This window comes from Octodon degus, unplaced genomic scaffold (genome assembly GCF_000260255.1).
Source record: "Octodon degus isolate 3935 unplaced genomic scaffold, OctDeg1.0 scaffold00378, whole genome shotgun sequence".
In the NCBI taxonomy this organism is placed as follows: domain Eukaryota; kingdom Metazoa; phylum Chordata; class Mammalia; order Rodentia; family Octodontidae; genus Octodon; species Octodon degus.
This window is the reverse complement of record NW_004524954.1, coordinates 737,375-756,338: the sequence shown is the minus strand read 5'-3', so window position 1 is coordinate 756,338 and position 18,964 is coordinate 737,375. Positions and strand designations below refer to the sequence as shown.

At 36.9% G+C, this 18,964-nt stretch overlaps 1 pseudogene; it reads right to left on the bottom strand.

Moving 5' to 3' along the window:
- Positions 1–2,769: 2,769 nt before the first annotated feature.
- Positions 2,770–5,229, bottom strand: LOC101573608 (annotated as a pseudogene).
- Between the last annotated feature and the right edge of the window lie 13,735 nt (positions 5,230–18,964).

Genomic DNA, 18,964 nt, shown 5'->3' with positions numbered 1-18,964 from the left:
TTTTACTTTTACAAAGTTGTTTTCCTGATTTCTTCTGAAAACAGTAACCTGAATACTAAAAAGATTGAGCCCATATGTAAGGAACAAGTTGGGGTCAAGAAAAAATATGCAGGTCAATAGTTTAGATTACAAACTTCTCTGGTAATTTATTCTAGGTCCTAAATTGTGAACACTTCCAGCCACTCAGGAGGTTTCCAGGATCCAAGTCTTAAAACATATATGAATCCTGACTTTAGAGTGCAGATTTCAACTTCCTGTTAAGTAGTGAGTATTGAGGAATTTTTAATGTTCCCTTGTTAAATCTTCCTTAGAAAATTCAAACAAACCAAGTTTTGACCTGCTACCTTATTCAGGTAAGGAAGTTCTTGGTAGAGATAAGGATTTTTTTTCTTTTTCTTTTCTTTTCTTTTTTTTTTTTTTTTTTTGAGATAAGGTCTCTTAGTGCACTTTAAGCTGATCTTGCACTCACTTTGTAGCCCAGGCTTGTCTTGAACTCCCAAGATCCTCCTGCTTCAGCCTCCAAAGTTCTAGGACTGTAGGCATGTACCACCATGCCCAGCTAGATAAGATTCTTTTGGGGCAGAATTTTGGAAGTAAATTTCATTTTTGTGACTAAAGACAGATATAGATTCTGATGTGGCTGCTTTGAAAATATCAACTTTATTTAATTTATTTTTTTCAAAAGATTGTATTTATTTATTATTAATTTTAATAATAAAAAAGATAAAATAGCAACAAAACAGTTTCAAAACAGGTTAGTAGGACAGTTATAAAAACTAATACACTACATATTGTTATCTTCACAGTAGTTATTCGGAGAATGAGATGCAGACATGATATCTTATCTAAACAATATTAGTACAAATCTTTATTCTCTTTGAACTAAAAGAAAGTAGATGTATGTCTATCCCAAATATCTTGTATACACCTAGTGTAAGAACTCAAGAGAAGAAATAAATATTGAAAGGTATAGCACAGTTAAATGGAAAGACATAACTTAAGAAGGAAACAACAAAGAGAGAGAAAGGAGAAAAGCCAGAAATCTTGGTAGGGGTAAAACCATACTTTTATATGAACAAGATGGTTAAAGCAATAGTCCTAAAAATTTCCATCACATTTTTGAAAATAACAATTAATGGGTATAATTCTGAACCTAAGTCTGTATGCTGATATCTGTGAACTAAGCAACTACATTGTGGATAGCTATGTGCAATACTAAAACCATGCTTGAAATACCTGTCATCTTGGTCTTCTAAATGCATACTGCTTCTAACATTATATCAATTATTGTTATACTCTCTTTAAAGTAAATGTCTGTAAAAAAAATGTAATAAAAGTATATAAGGGACAAGCAAAACAAAATGTAGCAGAATTGTACTGATTTGATTCCTAAATTTCTGTGTAAAAATGTATAATTGTTGTTTAACATTTTATAGGGATTTAAATTTTAGGATATCCATGATTGTTGGAGAATATCTACTTTAAAATATGTAATTAACCGCAAAACCATCTATTTAATGCAAAAGGTTATGGCTTCAGGAAAACTTTCTTTAACTGGAACTGATTTCTTAGGCTGCTCAGAATGATGGTGTCTCAAACATGAAGTTATCACCCATGATTTTTCTTTTGGTGAAGGTTTAAGAACAAAATGAAAACTACTTACATAAGAATTTTATTTGTACACACACAAACAAAACCTCAGAATCATCCATAAGCATATGAGCTAAAATATGAGTTCTGATTTGGACTATAGATAATTCTCTACAACATTTAGAGCAGCAGAAGAAATGTATCAGGCTACCAAATGCTCCCTTTTGATAAAGGAAGCAACTATAAAGGTGTTATATATTTCTTCAAAGTAACCAGTGCTATAGGTGCAAAACAAACAGAACCCAACAACTCCCTGAAATGCTACATTCAAAACTGAAATATTAAACTTGATTTTCATTAGAATGCTTTTCTCCACACTAGTGAATCAAGACTAAGACCCATATTTTATAAAAAGCAATTATGATTTGAAGACATTTCATATTTGCCTCTTTTGCCAGCCCCAAGTCAGCCTCATCTGAATCTTTCCATTTAATGAGAAACATCAATTCTCCACTACTATCTGTGGCACCAATTATTCTTTCAGGATCAAGATCTCTAGAAAAACCTCTAGGTTTGTCAGCAGCATCTCTTTTTTTCTTACTGTAATCAGATTCACTGTCAGACAAAGATTTTGTATTTGTACCTTCTTTTACTTTATCAGCTTTTTGCAAATTAAGAAATCATCATAACTCTGATTTCATTTCAAAAAGAGTAATCAGTTTTCTTCAAGATACATTATGTTACTGTTGCACATAGTTTATCCCTTTGAAGGACTACCTCTTTAGAACATTCTTTTCCCAAAGACTGTCTCCTAAGGTGTCCCAGTCAGCACTGCATGCCACCACTGGGCTCGTGGGACCCTCACTGCTGAGCTACCCACTGAGCATGCAGGCCAGCAGCCTCCAGAGTGCTACTGACTAGTGAATGTGGGATTCTCTTTGGTTGTGGAACTTTTAAGTTTAAAAAATATAGATAGAAACATATTTCTAAATTCTAAAGGCATTTTGTGACCAACTTAAAATTATGCAATGTCCTTGCACAATTTATTAGCAGGCTGGCTTCAGGTCTACTGCTTTATCTGTTGGGGCTAGCATTAGTGATGTTTCCTACATAGCAAATGCATTAGGTGCAGAAAGCTAATTGATCTTGAGGTACTCAGGGAAGGCAGCTGCTGAGCCTGGACTCAAGTACTCTCCAAGGCATTGAACTTACTGAGTGCCTGCACAGGGTTCACATGCTTCTTCTGTGATGCCCACTTGATCTTGGTCTGTGTCTCATTCTGCTTCTCTGTCTTCACCAATGGTTTCTTAGGTGCCTTCATCTTCCATGACACAGCAGGAAAGTTGAGGGAAGCCATACCTTGAAACTTTTGGTATTTGGTGGAGACTACATAGGATGCCTTCACTGTCTGTACCACAGAATTCATCAAACTCTTGGCTGCCTGAATCAGGGACATGGTGCTGTCTACCCTAGAAACCATGAGCTCTCTACCAAGGTTATTCACCTCAGCTTTGACCTTTCTGCAGACACTGAGCTGGTGGAAGTAGAGGGCTGTGTGCTCCAGATACGCCAGCAGGTCCTGCTTGCAGGCCATGTCCTGGCAGTGGTCTGCAATGGTTTGGCCAATCTTATCCACCCTTGTTCCTGCCTCAGCAATTTTCTTGGCAGTGCTGATCACATCTGATGTATTTTTGACTGGCCCTTTACCCCCGGTGAAGTCTGTCATTTCATTCATAATCAATGCACATCTGCTTGGCCAGCGCAATGATGTCACTGCCACTGTCATCCTATTTGGACACTTCAGTATCCAGCTTGCTCTTTTCTTACTGGAAGCTGGCCACCTGTTCCACAATCTTTGCTTTTTGCTCTAGGGGAAGCTGAGCCATGATTTCCCATGCACTCTGGCAAGCTATGAGCTGAACACCTTCCACCTGAATGCTTGTCCTACTTCTGACATCAAAGTCTATTTCAAAGTCAGACTCATCCAGTTCCTCAGCAGTTCTTATAATCAGCACTGCTTTCCTGATGTCCTGGATGCTATCATACACAATGTGGGAGGCATCAATAAACTCATTCTCATGCATGGGCTGCGCAGGATCTGAGCTGAGGGCTTCAAAGGCTTCTTCCACTTGTTCAATGAAGTGGGGCATGACTGTGTTGAAAAACAGCTTGGTGGCCTCCAGAACTTTCCTCTATGTAGACCCCTGGCTCACACTTGTCCATCTCTGATGTCACTATGTGAATGACTCAGGCTTCCTGGCCTCAAATTGCACCAGCTGTGTGATCTATCCCATCCACATCTTTCTCTTGAAAAGCAATAACACATTTGCTCACACCTTCCTGAATATAATTCTCTGAGACAGCCAAGAAGTCATCAATGGAGGTAATATCACCAGCAGCATCTGTGAGAACACGCACTTGCTTTTCCCACTGTTCTTTAAAAAGATCCATATTCTCTTGAGCCAATTTACTCTGATGTTTGTCTGCTAAATCCAATGCAGCATTAATAATCTGAGGATAGAGGGCTTCTAACTGGCTTGCAGATAATTGAACAGGCTTTACACCTTCTTCATTGTTTGAAATAGAACAGGTCAAGTTGGCAACTTCAATCAGTTTCTTGGCATGTTCACAAAAAACTTGGGCATATTCCTTAACTTCTTTCTCATTTACATTTTTTTACAGCTTCAATCAATAATAAAAGTGGAACACTGGTTTCCAGGAAAGAATCTGAAACGTGGTCCATGACATCTTTGAGGAGCTGTCTATGTGAATCCCTAGTCTTCTTTGTCATTTTATCTATTGCAGAATTCAATGTATCACTTCATTCTTTATGTCTAGCATTGACCATATACTCTAAGAGTACATCCTGCAGAGCTTGGTGGACAGCATTACACTCTGCCACAATTCACTCACACTGGCCATCACATGTGCAGTATAAATCAGCCGTGAGTACAGCACTACTAATGATCCTTTCTAGGTGCTCCTCCAGGGAAGGTCTAATGCACTCTTCACTGAAGCTCAGAGGGTCCACAATGATTTGTTTATCAAAATTATTGAGAGTATATGCCAGTTCTCCTTCTCCTCCACCCTGGAACTGGGAAGTATCATCTGACGTGGTAGCTTAGGCAGCATTGGAAATGCCCATGACTGCCTGCTGCAGCTGCTTGTATATCAGGTCCCAGTTAGCCTTATAGGATGCAACATCAGGGTGCTGTAAGAATGCCTGAGATGCAGTATAGAGGATCAGTACATCTTTCTGCAGGATTCCTCTGGCTGCAGCTATCTGATCACAATGGCCCACATCTTTCAATTTCTGTTGTCTCTTGGCTGCCATAATGTTCAGCTTCTCCACTTCAGGTTTCAGGATTTTATACTATATTCCCAAGTCTGGTTCATTGCCAAAATTCCTTAGCTTCATTATACTATCTTCCACAATTTCAGTTGAACAAATAATTTGTAGGCATCTGCCATGTTAGCCAAAATCAGCAGCCAGGTAACAGCAGAGAGTAAAGCACGAGCTGCCCGAACCATGTCGCCTCGCTTCACAGATGAGCAAAGATCATCTGCAAATTCTGCAGCACTCTTCAACAAATCTTGTTTTTGAACGTCTTCTAAAGCAGCCATAATCTCCTGTTTCAGAAACTGACTCTCCTTTGCAATTTTATCCCACTTCTCCAAAAGATTCTCAGGTGTTTGTTTAACAGATGCAGCCAAAACATGAGCCTTCTTGGAATGACTTCACTTCTCATTAGAGGGTCGCTTGCTGTTGGTGTTGACCAGGGTTGTAACCTGTGTAAAAGGAGACTCCAATGGTCCGCCAACTGCCAGAGTCCTGATCCCTAAAACTTTGTGGTCTCAATACAAGTTTATGTTGCCAGCGTGGCGAGCCATTATTTCTGCAGTGAACTGTGCAAGCGCAGGAGTTGCAATGCGAGAAGCCCACGCATGACACTTTGTCTCTTTATTTTAAATAGAAAAAAGAAACAAGAACAAAGACAGAAACAAAACAGCATAAAACAATAAAAACGGTACAGAATATCAAAATAAGAATAGAAAATTAACAATAACTGTTATGTTACACATTGTCATCATCAAATTTGTTGTGCACATTATAAGATATAGTTATGCTAAATTGACCAAACAATTAACACTAGCTCTTTCTTTAGATCAAGCTTAATTCTTTCCTTTTGCTTCTTATTTTTATTAATTTTAATGAGAGAAAAATATAAAATAGCAAATAAACAGTTTCAAAACAGGTTGGTAGAACAGTTACAGTGATTAATACATTGCATATTGTTGTCTTCATAGTCAATATTCCGAAGACAAGATTCAGATGTGATATCTTGTCTAAATAATATTAGTACAAACCTGTCTTCTCATTGAACTAAGAGAAAGTAGTTGTATATCTATCCTAACAATCATGTATATAAATATTTTTTCACTAGAATATGGTCCACTATTTATATCCCCCACCCTTTTTTTTTGTCAGTGATGGGTGTTCCATTGTTGTTAGACAAACTGTATTTGGAGACATCTTTAAAGGACTTTTTCATATTTGGTGGCAGTTCAAAGACTTAAGATACTAAATTCAGCAAAACAACCCAATATAGTCCAATCGTCCATGATAGTATTGAGTTATCAGCAAAACTGTCAATTTTCCGAAGTTGTTGACTTGAGCCTTTTACAGCTCAGCATATTAATATGGATTTACTTTTCATACCTAGTAGTTATACTTTTCTGCTGGATGGTTAAAACCAAGTTAAAGCAACACCTATACAACTAAAAATGCAACTTTTGCTATCTGATAAGGTCAGTCAAATCCCTTCAGGATATATCCTGGAACCATGGATAGCACCTTGTGAATCTTTTGTCAGTGTCAGCCATCTGGATGAGGCATGGCCATTGCATATCCAATTTATTCTCTGTGAAAGCCTGAGAAAATGTTTTCTCTCCATGTGACTCTCCTTAGGCACACTATACATCATTGACCACTTTCCTCTGTGGGCCTATAATCTAATTGTTCAGAAAATTTGGGACAACACTTAGTTACAAGATGTCACAGCAGAGGTACTCTTATACCCTGAGTCTTCACTGACCTTGAAGGGCTAGAGACAAAATATTAGCTATATTTTTAGCCCTTCTATTTCTCTAAATTTTGGCCTGCAAACTTTAGTTCTTAAACGTCCAGAAGACAAGCTTAATGATACTATTACCCTGTAACAAAAGCAGTTAAGATTAACATCGCTATCCGTCTGAATATTACATACCGTAGACATAAAATGGAACTGCAATTTTCCAACAACCATGGATATTCTAAACTTGAAACCCATATGAAATGTTTTAAAACAATTACATATTTTTCACACAGAAATTTAGAAGTCAAACCATATGCGACATTGCATCAGTACAATCCTGCTACATTTTGTTTTCCTTGTATCTCATTTAAGTTTATTACCTTTATTTTTTTCACGTTTTCTTTTTTCGTTTTTTTTTCTTTTGAGTACTAGGGATCAAACTCAGGACCTTGAGCTTTCCAGGCAAACACTTATTCTACTGAGCTATCTCCCAGGCCTTGTTTTTACACATATTTTTAAACACAGAATAGCACTATTTTTACTATAGCAATAATTGATATGACATTAGAAGGAATATACATTTAGAACAAAATGACAGCTATTTTAAGCATCATTTTAGTATTACACATTACTGTCAACAATGTCATTGCTTAGTTCACAGATATCAGCATATACAGTTAGTCAGGGTGAGAACTGTACCCTTTAGCTGCAATTATCAATAACCTGATGGAAATTTTAGGACCAATACCTTAAACAGCTTGTTTATATAAATGTATGGTTTTGCAACTAACATATTTACTGACTCTTTTCCTTTCTTTCTCTTTGTTGTTTAATCCTTAAGTTCTCGCTTTCCATTTAGCTATGTTACACTTTTAAACTTTTATTTCTTCTTTTCAGTTCTTACACTAGGGAGAAAATATGATATCTAGAATCCGCAGCACCTCCCCCACCCCACCCAAAGAGTAGAATTTCTGCCGCATTCAGGGTACCCCCAGACCCAGTCCTAGCCCAGGTCCTGTGAGTGTGTGGGAGAGTTTCCTGCTACCCTGCACGGGCGGGACCTACCACTGGTACCAGCCCACTCACAGCGTGGGTGAGACCTTATTCCACCCCTTTCGGACTCCAGTCACCACTCTGCAGTATCTCCCCGACCCCTCTCAAAGAGTAGAAATTTCTGCCACTTTCCGGGAACCCACAACCAGTCCTAGCCCAGACCCGGTGAGGGTGTGGGAGAGCTTGCAGCTACCCTGTGCCTGCTGGACTGACTACTGGTCCCAGCACAGGCCCAGCATGGGTGAGACCCTCTTCCACCCCCTTGGGACGATACCCACCACTCCAAAGCACCTCCCCCAACTGCCCGCCGAGTAGGAACATCTGCCACCTTCGAGAAACAACCAGACCCAGTCCTAGTCCGGACCCAGTGTGTGGGAGAGCTACAACTCCCTCCTACTCCAGTTTGTCCCCTCCAGGCTCAGCTCAAGCCTGGAATACATGCCTGGGGTGTAACACTGCAGCTGCAGTCCCTGCAGAGAGTGAAGAGGATAGAACCACCCAGCTACTCCAGGAGTAGAAAATCTTGGCAGAAGGGCACAACAGGTTCACCCTCAAGGGCAGCAGCAGGAAAGAGCAAAGCACAGCAGCCACACCCAAGCCAGGCACAGCTGGATGAATGCAAACATTGTAGATATGCACCTGAACTTCAGTATGTGCTAAGGTTATAACTACAAAGAAGATTTACAACAAATGTTAGAAGACAGTGCTACACAAAATGACGAGAAGGAAAAAAATGCAACCTCAGAACCCAAGCCCACCGATAACAAGTGCAGAGGACAATAACACAGAACAGATTGGGAATCACACAGCTGAAAGCAATGAATCAATGGCTTCTGAAATTAAGAAACAGGTGCAGAAAGGTATAGAGGAACTCAGATTGGAAATTAAAACAAAAAATCCCTGAAATAATAACATTTGCAGTAAAGAATCAAATGCAGAAACATAGAGAGGAAACACAAGGACCAACCAGAACAAGTGCAGAGGACACTAGCGCGGCTTAAATGCATGAATTAAGAGCGTCCATAATAAAAAAAAGCAGAAAGATATAGAGGAACTCAGAGTGCAATTCTTTTCTGAAATAAAAAAGAATTCTCAGAACTCATAGCATCTGAAGTAAAGAAGCAACTACAGAAACATACGGAGGAAACCCAATCTGAAAAAAACACTGCAGCAAAACAATTTAGAACTCCTTCTAAATAAGATATTGATTAAAAAATAGAGGAGACTAGAAAAATAATGAATTCCTTCAATAAGGAATACAGCAAAAAATAGATCGCATGAAGCAGAGTCAAAGAGATATAGAGGAAATTAAAACCTCAATCATAAGATTGCAAACCCGTTTAAGTGAAAGTGAAGACAGAGTTTCAGATCTTGAAGATGCTGGTGTGGCTAGCTAAAAGGTAACAAAGGATCTCTTAAAAGCAACAAGGATGCAGGAAAGAATAACCCATCAAAAGCAAGATGATGCAAAGATGAACAATGTGAGACTAATAGGAATCAATAAGAAAGAAAGAGTTAATAAAAATGACATTAAAAAATATGGGCAGAAGGAATAGCAGAAAACGTCCCAAATATGAGGAAACAATCTGACACAGGTAACCGAAGCATACAGAATGTCAAGTAACTGTAACACAATGAAAAGCACATCAAGACATATAATAGTCAAGATCCCAGAAATTCAGACCAAGAATAATATATTGAAAGCCATTAGAGAAAAGAAGCAGATCACATTCAAAGGAAAACCCATCAGAATTATGACCGACTTCTCTTCACAAAACATGAAGGCAAGAAGAGCATGGAGCAGAATACTTCAAGTCCTGTATGAAAACAAATTCCACCCCATAATACTTTACACTGCAAAACTCTCTTTCAAGTTTGATGGAGAAGTTAAATACTTTCATGAGAAAGAACAGCTAAAAAATTTTGTGATGACAAAGCAAACTTACACAGGCTACTGACAGATATTCTAGAGAGGGACCAAAATGATTAGAACTCCATGAAAGAGATCCAAAGCAATCAACTAAATAGGACAAGCAATTAAACACAAGAGAAAAAGGAGTAAACAACAACAGGAAAATAACATGGCAATTGTAATTCAGTACATCTGACCTCTGACCATCAATTTAAATGGACTCAATTCACCAATTAAGAGAAATAGACTGGCACAGTGGATTAGGAAACAAAATCCAACAATATGCTGTATACAAGAAACACATATAACTCATAAAAACATTCATAGGCTGAAAAGCAAAGGATGGAAAAAAATACTACATAATCCAGCACCTCAGAAAAAATCAGGGGTAGCAATCCTATTCTCAGACATTCTTAACTTCAAACCAACAATGATCAAGTGAAATAAAGAAGGTCACTATATACCGGCTAGGGGAAAAATTCAAGAGGAAGAGATAACACTCATAAATATGTATGCACCAAACACGGGAGCACCCAACTATATAAAGCAAATCTTAACACACATGAAAAATCTAACATCCAATACCACTATAATAACAGGAGACCTTATCACCCCCTTATATCCAAAAGATAGGTCAAGCAGACAATAACTTAGCAAAGAAATAACAGAACTGAACCAGAGCTTGAAACAAATGGGCTTGGTGGACATAAACATAGTGTTCCACCTAAACACAGCTGAATACACATTTTTCTCAGATGCACATGGGTCATTTTCTAAAAGAGACCACATACTGGTCCATAGGTCATGCTTAAGTGTGTGAAAGAAAACACAAACTATTCCATGCACATTATCTGATGGCAGTGCAATTAAACTGGAAATAAATGACAAAAAAACAGAAAAAAAAATATTGAATACATGGAAAATAAATGACAACCTACTCAGCAACCAATAGGTCACAGATGAAATTAAAAAAGAAATTCAAAAATATCCGCAACTCAATGAAAATTCAACCACAAATTATCGGAATTTATGGGATATGATGAAAGCAGTTCTCAGAGAAAAATTCATAGCTGTGAACTCACACATAAGGAAAACAGAACGTGAACAAATAAATACCCTAAAGCTTCAACTACTAGAAAAGGAAAAGCAAACCAAACCCAGAGCCCAAAGATGGGAGGAAATCATAAAGATTTGAGCAGAAATTAATTCAAATGAGATGAAGAAAACAATTCAAAGAATTAAAAAAGCCAAATGCTGGTTCTTTGAAATATTAAATAAAATCGATAAGCCCCTAGCTAACCTCATCAAACAGAGGAAAGAAAAATTTCAAATACAAGCAACAAGGAATGAAAGGGGTGTAATTACCACAGACTAAGTGAAAATTCAGAAGATTATCAATAGCTACCTTGAGAATCTGTACTTTCAACAAATACAAGACACAGAAGAATTGGACAGATTCCTAAAAGGTACAAATTAACACAACTAAATTAACAAAATATAACCACTCTCAAAGGTCAATAACAGCCAGTGAAATAAGAGATGTAATTAAAAACCTACTGGCAAAGAAAAGTCAAGAAATGGATTGATTCACAGATGAATTCTACAGGATACTTACAGAACGTGTAGTCCTTATATTCCTCAAACTCTTCCATGAAATTGAAAAGAAAGCAATCCTCCCAAAATCATTCCTGGAGGCAAATGTTATACTGACACTAAAAACAGGGAAAGATGCAACTAAGAAAGAGACTGAAAGGCCAATCTCCCTCATGAACATAGATGCCAAAAACCTCAATAAAATACTAGCAAATAGAATACAACAAATCATCAAGAAGATCATACACTATGAGCAGGTAGGATTCATCGCAGGGATGCAAGGATGGTTCAATATTCGAAAATCTATCAATGTAATACAATATACCAATAGGCCAAATCTAAAAACCACATGATCATCTCCATTGATTCAGAAAAGACATTTGACAAAGTCCAACACTCATTCATGTTCAAAGTACTGCACAAAATTGGAATAGATGGATTCTACTTCAATCTGTTAAAAGCTATTTATGAAAACCCAACAGCTAACATAATCCTAATTGGGGGAAAACTGAAATCTTTTACTTTTAGATCTTGTAAAAGGCAAGGATGTCCTCTATCACCACTCCTATTCAATATAGTTCTGGAATCATTAGCTACAGCCATTAGACAATACAAAGAAATATAAGGAAGAAGAATAGGCAAAGAAGAAGTTAAATTATCTTTATTTGAAGATGGCATGATACTTTACTTGGAATACCCAAAAAACTCCACCAAGAAGATAATAGCATTAATACAGAAATTCAGTGGCATAGCAGGTTATAAAGTCAATACCCAAAAGTCAATAGCATTCCTCTACACAGACAACAAACACACTGAGAGGGAAATTACAGAAACAATACCTTTTACAATAGCACTGAGTAAAATGAAATACCTTGGAATTCATCTAACCAAAGAACTCAAAGATCTTTTCAAGTAAAATTGCAGTACTCTGAAAAAAGAAATTGTAGAGGATTCCAGAAAATGGAAAGATATTCCATGCTCCTGGACAGGAAGAAAGAACAATGTGAAGATAGCCATACTCCATAATTGCTTTACAAATTTAATGCAATCCCTATCAGACTACGACAGACATACCTCACTGACCTAGAGAAATCATTCCTAAAATTTATCTGGAACCAGAAAAGACCCAGAATAGCAAAGCCAATTCTGGGTAATAAAGACAAGGCAGGAGGCATTACATTTCCTGACTTGAAATTATACTACAAGGCTACTGTGAAAAAATCAGCATTGTACTGGCAACAAAATAGACCTGAGGATCAATGAAATAGATGAGAAGATGCTGAATCCCCTGTGAACACACTCAGCCATCTCATCTTTGACAAAGGGACCAAACATACCCACTGGAAGAAAGATAGCCTCTTTCACAAATGGTGCAGGAAAAACAGGCTCTCTATATGCCAAAAACTCAAACATGACCCAGGTCTAGGACCATGCACTAAAGTCAAAAAGGATTAAAGATCTAAACATTAAAGCAGAGACACTAAATCTCCTAGAACAGACAGAGGGAGGAACTCTTGAAGAAATAGGGATGGCAAAGAGTTCATGGAGAGAAATTAAATCACACTGGAAACAGTTGAAAGAATTTACAACTGGGACCTGCTCTTACTGAGAAGTTTTTTCACGTCAAAAGAAATTACCAACAACATGAAAAGGCAACCCACAAATTGGGAAAAAATCATGACAGCTAAGTACTCAGACAAAGGTCTACTCTCTAGAATCTATAAAGAACTAAAAAACACTAGGGCCCCAAAATTTAGAGACCCAATCAAGAAATGGGCATTCGAGATGAACACACACTTCTCAGAGAAATGAATTAAAGAAGCGAATAAATATATTAAAAAATGCTCCACATCACTAGCCATTCGTGAAATGCAAATCAAAATGGCATTGAGATATCATCTCACCCCAGAAAGAATGGCTTTTATAAAGAAATCACCCACCAACAAATGTTTGGGAGGCTGTGGGGAAAAAGGAACCCTTCTCCACTGCTGGTGGGAGTGTAGACTGGTGCAACCATTATGGAAATCAGTATGGAGACTCCTTAGAAAATTTGGACTGTAAATCCCATTTCAACCAGCTATTCCTCTACTGGGAATTTTCCCAAAGGATCTGAAAACACCATATCATAGGGATATATGTGTGCCTATGTTTATAGCAGCACAATTTGTGATAGCCTAATCTTGGAAACAACCAAGACGCCCATCACCTGACGAGTGGTTGAAAAAGATGTGGTATTTTTACACAATGGAGTATTATTCAGGTATTAAGAGTGATAAACTCAAAGCCTTTATATTAAACTGGATGCCACTTGAACATATGCTCGTAAGTTAAGTAAACCAGACACACATGTGTAAATATTGTATAGTTTCCCTAGTATAAGAAATCCAAAGAAGAAATACAAATAGAAAGATATAATATAAGTACAAAAAAAGAAGGAAAGAAAGATATAATACAAGTAAAAGGAAAGCAGGATCTCAAGGACTTAAATAATCAAGAGAGGGAAAGGAGAAGAGCTAAGAAACATGAAAATGTCAAGTCATACAGTTATATGTAGAAGATGAGCAAGGCAATGATCCTGAGAATCTTTAGAAGATTTTTTAAACTAGCAGTTAATTGGAAAGATTCTCACCCTAACTATATATACTGATACCTGTGAACTAAGCTACTGCACTGCAATGGTAATTTGTAATAATAGTTTCATGCTTGGAGTTCCTGTCATTCTGGTTTACTGAATATGGGCTGCTTGTCGTGACATGCCAGTTGCTGCTGTGATGTCTCTCAGGTAGATGGTTGTTCAAGATGAAGGGGGTGGTGAGTGAAAGCAAGAGGCAGGAAAAGGAATATTGTGGGACTGTCCTGCTTCAAGGTTGTATATGGTGAGATTTTTGTACTTATGTGCAAACATGAGAAGTATACAATTCCTTATGCCTATTTTTAAAATATATTCTAATTTTTAAATGTTTTATTGTCATATTCTGTAGGGACTTAAAGTTCAAAATTTCAATGCTTGATGAAAAATACCTTTTCCATATTATGCCTAAGATGTTTGATATGCAGACAGATAGTGAGGTTAAGCTTCACAGCCTAAGTTGTTCGATAATAACGACAAGCTTCTCTTCTGTGTGGTTAACAACCTAAGTTTACACACCAAAATTTGAGAGAAAGTACAGGCTGCAAGGAAAGCCAACATTTTTTCCCTAGCCTTCTAAAGTCAATTAACATTCAGGACATATGAGAACTTGCACTGTAACATCATGTAACTCAGTAGTGTCCCAAATTTTCTGATCAAGGATATTTTGGGGCCAAAGAAGAAAGTGATCAATGATGTAGAGTGTGCCTAAGGAGAGTCACATGGAGAGAAAACTTTCTCTCAGGCTTTCACAGAGAGCACATTGGTCAAGCAATGGCCGTGACTCATCCACATGGCTGACACTGACAAAGATTCTACAGTCTGAGGTACAGGATCTCAGGATTATTCCTGTGGGGATTGCACTGACCTTCTCAGACCCAAAATCTACAACTCTTGTTTCATAGGTCTTGCTTTGCCTTGGTCTTAACCATCCAGAAGAAAATTTTAAAAATGAAATATAAGAATTAAAGACATGATGTTATGTTGAGCTGTGGGGAACTCAGGTCAACAATTTCTGACATTGCCAGTTAAGCAGAAGACACAATACTATTATGGGCTACTGGACTGTTTTAGAATATTTTGCTGAGTTTACACACCTATAATGTTCAAATAATGGAACTTAACAAAAAAAGGGTATACAGTTGAATGTCCATTTTGTATCTGTGTATTCAAAGTGGTTAGGATTGATATAAAGTTACATTCTCTTAATGAATAGAATGATTTTTTCTAATGGTGTTTGTAAATAGGATATCATGTCCGCAACTGGTACAGCAATTGACCACTAAGAAGAATGTATGCAGTCTGTTAATTATTGTAACTGTCCTATTGATTTGATTTGAAACTATCACTTATGAGTATAACATCAAGTTGCATTCATTTACCTATTAAGGCTTGGAGTTGATTTTTCTTTATACCTGAGTAATACTGCTTTGTATAAAAACACTACATCGCTTACATCCATTCCTCAGGTGATGAGCATTGTAGTTGTTTCCAAGCGTAGGCCATCACAAATTGTGCTGCTAGAAATATAGATGCACATATGATATAATGTTTTTAGTCTTTTGGGAAAATTTTCAGAAGGGGGATAGCTGGATTGTATGGGATTTTCAGTCTTGGATTTTGAGGAGTCTCCACACTGATTTCCTTAATGGTTGCACCAGTCTACATACCCACCAACAGTGAAGAAGGTGTCCTTTTATCCCTTAGCCTCTCCAACATTTGTTGTTGGTTTATTTCTATGTGATATCATTCTTTCTGTAATGAGATGGTATCTCAATGTTATTTTAATTTGCATTTCTCGAATGGCAAGTGATGTGGAGCCTTTTTTTAAATGTATTTATTTGCTTCTTGCATTTCTTCTTCTGAAAAGTGTGTATTCATCTCTGATGCCCATTTTTGGATTCGGTCTTCAAATTTTTGGTCCCTAATATTTTTTATTTCTCTATAAATTCTAAATGTAAGATCTTTGTCTGAGCGCATGTTGGTTAAGAGTTTTTCCAAATTTGTGGGTTGTCTTTTACTCTGTTGGTGATTTCTTTTGAAGTACAAAAAATTCTCAGTAAGAGCATATCCCAGTTGTTGATTCATTCTTGTATTTCCTGTGCAGTTTGATTTTTATTCATGAACTCTTTGCCTACTCCTATGTCCTGAAGAATTCCACCTACTTTTCCTTCTATGAGATTTAGTGTTTCTGTTTTAATTTTTGGATCTTTAATCCATTTTGACTTTAGTTTAGTGCATGATGATAGACCCATATCAAATTTCAGCTTCTGGAAATAGCCAGTTTTTCCAGGAACATTTGTTTAAGAACCTACCTTTCTTATAGTAAACATTTTTGGCCACTTTGTCAAAAATAAGGTGGCTGAGTGTATCTGTACTTGTATCACTGTAATTTTCTGATCTATTTCATTGATCCTTGAATCTATTTTTTACTCCTTTTTTTGAACCAGTGATTGAACTCAGGCCCTCGCACTTGCCAGGGAAGCACATGTTCCACTGAGCTATCTCCCCGGCCCCCTTGGATCTATTTTGTTGCCAGTACCATGCTGATTTTATCACATTACTTTTGTAGTATAATTTCATGTCAGGAATTGTAGTGCCGCCAGTCTTGTTTTTCTTGACCAGGACTGCCTATGCTATTGTAGGTCTTCTCTGTTTCCATATAAATTTTAGGAATGATTTCTCAGGTGTGTGAGGTATGATGGTGGTATTTTGATAGGAATTGCTTTGAATCTGTATATCAATTTTGGGAGCATGGTCATCTTCACAATGTTCTTTCTTCCTATCCAGAAGCAAGGAATATCTTTTCCATTTTGTGAAATCTTGTGTGATCTCTTCTTTCAGAGCACTGGATTTTTAACTAATTAGATCCTTTGCTTCTTTATATAGAGCACTTCCTAAGTAGTTCAATTTTTCTCAGTACTATCATAATGGGTATTTCTTCTCTAATTTCTCTCCCAGTGTGTTTGTTATCTGCATAGAGAAATGCTGTGGACTTTTTGGTATTGACTTTGTATCCTGATGTGCTTCTGAATCTGTATATTAATTCTAGTAGCTTCTTGGTGGAGTTTTTTGGGTCTTTCAAGTAGAGTAAAATGTTATCTGCAAATAATGATAGTTTAAATTCTTCTTTACCTATTCTTATTCTTTTTATTTCTCTCTCTTGTCTGATGGCTCTTGCTAATGATTCCAGAATTATATTGAATAGGAGTAGTGACAGAGGTCATCCTTGTCTAGTACATGATCTGAGAGTAAAAGATTTCAGTCTCTCCCCCTTTAGAATATATTTCCCATAGAATTCTCATAAATGGCTTTTATCAAATTGAGGTAAAAGCCATCTATTCCAATTTGCTCTTTGGCTCTGATCCTGAATGAGTGTTGGAGTTTATAAAAGGCCTTTGCTGCATCAGTTGAGATGATCATTGGTTGTTGGATTTGGATCTGTTGATTTAGTGTATGGTTGATTTAGTGTATCATATTTATAGATTCACATATGTTAAACCATTGCTGCATCCCCAGGATAAATTCTACCTCGTAGTGTTGTATTCTTCATGATTTGCTATATTCTATTTGCTAGAATTTTATTGAGGATTTTTCATCTATATTCAGGAGAGAGATTGACCTATAATTCTCTTATTTAGTTGCGTCTTTCACGGGTTTTGGTATAGTATAATACTTGCCTCCTCAGAGCTTTTAGGAGATTTTGTTGCTTTTCAATTTCATTGAAGATTTTTAGGATTATTTGGATTATATCTTCTGTGAATTTCTTGTAGAATTCAGCTGTGAATCCATCAACACCTGAGCTTTTCTTTTTGGTAATTTTTTTTATTACATTTTGAATTTCATTGGCTTTTATTAGGTTATTGAGAGTTCTTGTATCCTCTTCATTTTGTTTTGTTATTTTGCACCTTCCTAGGAATCTGTCTATTTATTCTATGACTTTGATTCTGTGAGAGTAATCATTTTCAAACTGGCTATAAATGATCTTCTGAATTTTCACAGTCTGAAGTAATTTCACCCTTTTCATTCCTTATTGTTTGTATTCGAAATTTTTCTTTCCTCATTCTGATGAGGTTAGCTCAGGGCTTATCAATTGTATTTAATCTTTCAAAGAACCAGCTTTTTAATTCAGTAATTCTTTGTATTAAATTCAGTATTCTTTGCCTCAATTGCACTAATTTCTGCTTTAATTTCATATTTTCCTCCCCCTTCTTTGTGCTTTGGGTTTGGTTTATTCTTCTTTTTCTAGACTGCTCAGGTACAGCATTAAGGTCTTCATTTTTTCCTACTATGTAAGTTTGCCAATGTAAATTTCTGTCTAAGAACTGCTTGCATTGCATCCCATAAATTCCTTTGAGTTTTCTGGAATTTTCATTGAATTGTAGATATTAATTAATTTCTTGTTTAATTTCATTTGTAACTATTTGGTTGTTGACAAGGTCTTTTTGTAATTTGCATGTATTTATGAGTTTTTGTGGTTTCTTCTGTGGTTATTTCCACTTACTTTGCACTGTGGTCCGATAATAAGCATTGGATGATTTCTCTTTCCTTGCATAGACTTATGCATGACCTATAGACTGGTATGTGGCCTGTTTAACAAAATTTCCCATGTGCAGCTGAAAAGAATGTGTATTCACATGTGGTGATATGGAACACTCTGCATATGTCCACTAACTTCATTTGTGCAAAGGTCTGATTCAGTTTTGCTAATTCTGGCTAATTTTTTGTCTCCTTGACCTCTGTTTTTGGGATAAGGGGGTGTCAACATCGCTTGTTAATATTGCAGTATTGAACATTAGATTTTTTATGTCTGCTAATATTTGTCTGTGTTTAGTGGCATGCTCCCATGTTTGGTGCATACAACTTTAAGACTGTTATCTCTTCCTCTTGTATTTTTCCCCTACCCAGTATGCAGTGGCCATTTGTGTTTCATTCCATTCCTGGTTTGCAGTTCAGGCTTCTCTGAACAGTATGGCTACCCTGATTTTTTCTGAGGTGCTGGGGCATGTATTATTATTTTCCATCCATTGTCTTTCAGCCTGTGAATTTCTTTATTAGTTACATGTGTTTCTTTTTTTTTCATTTTTTCCTCTGAATTGGGATCAAACTAAG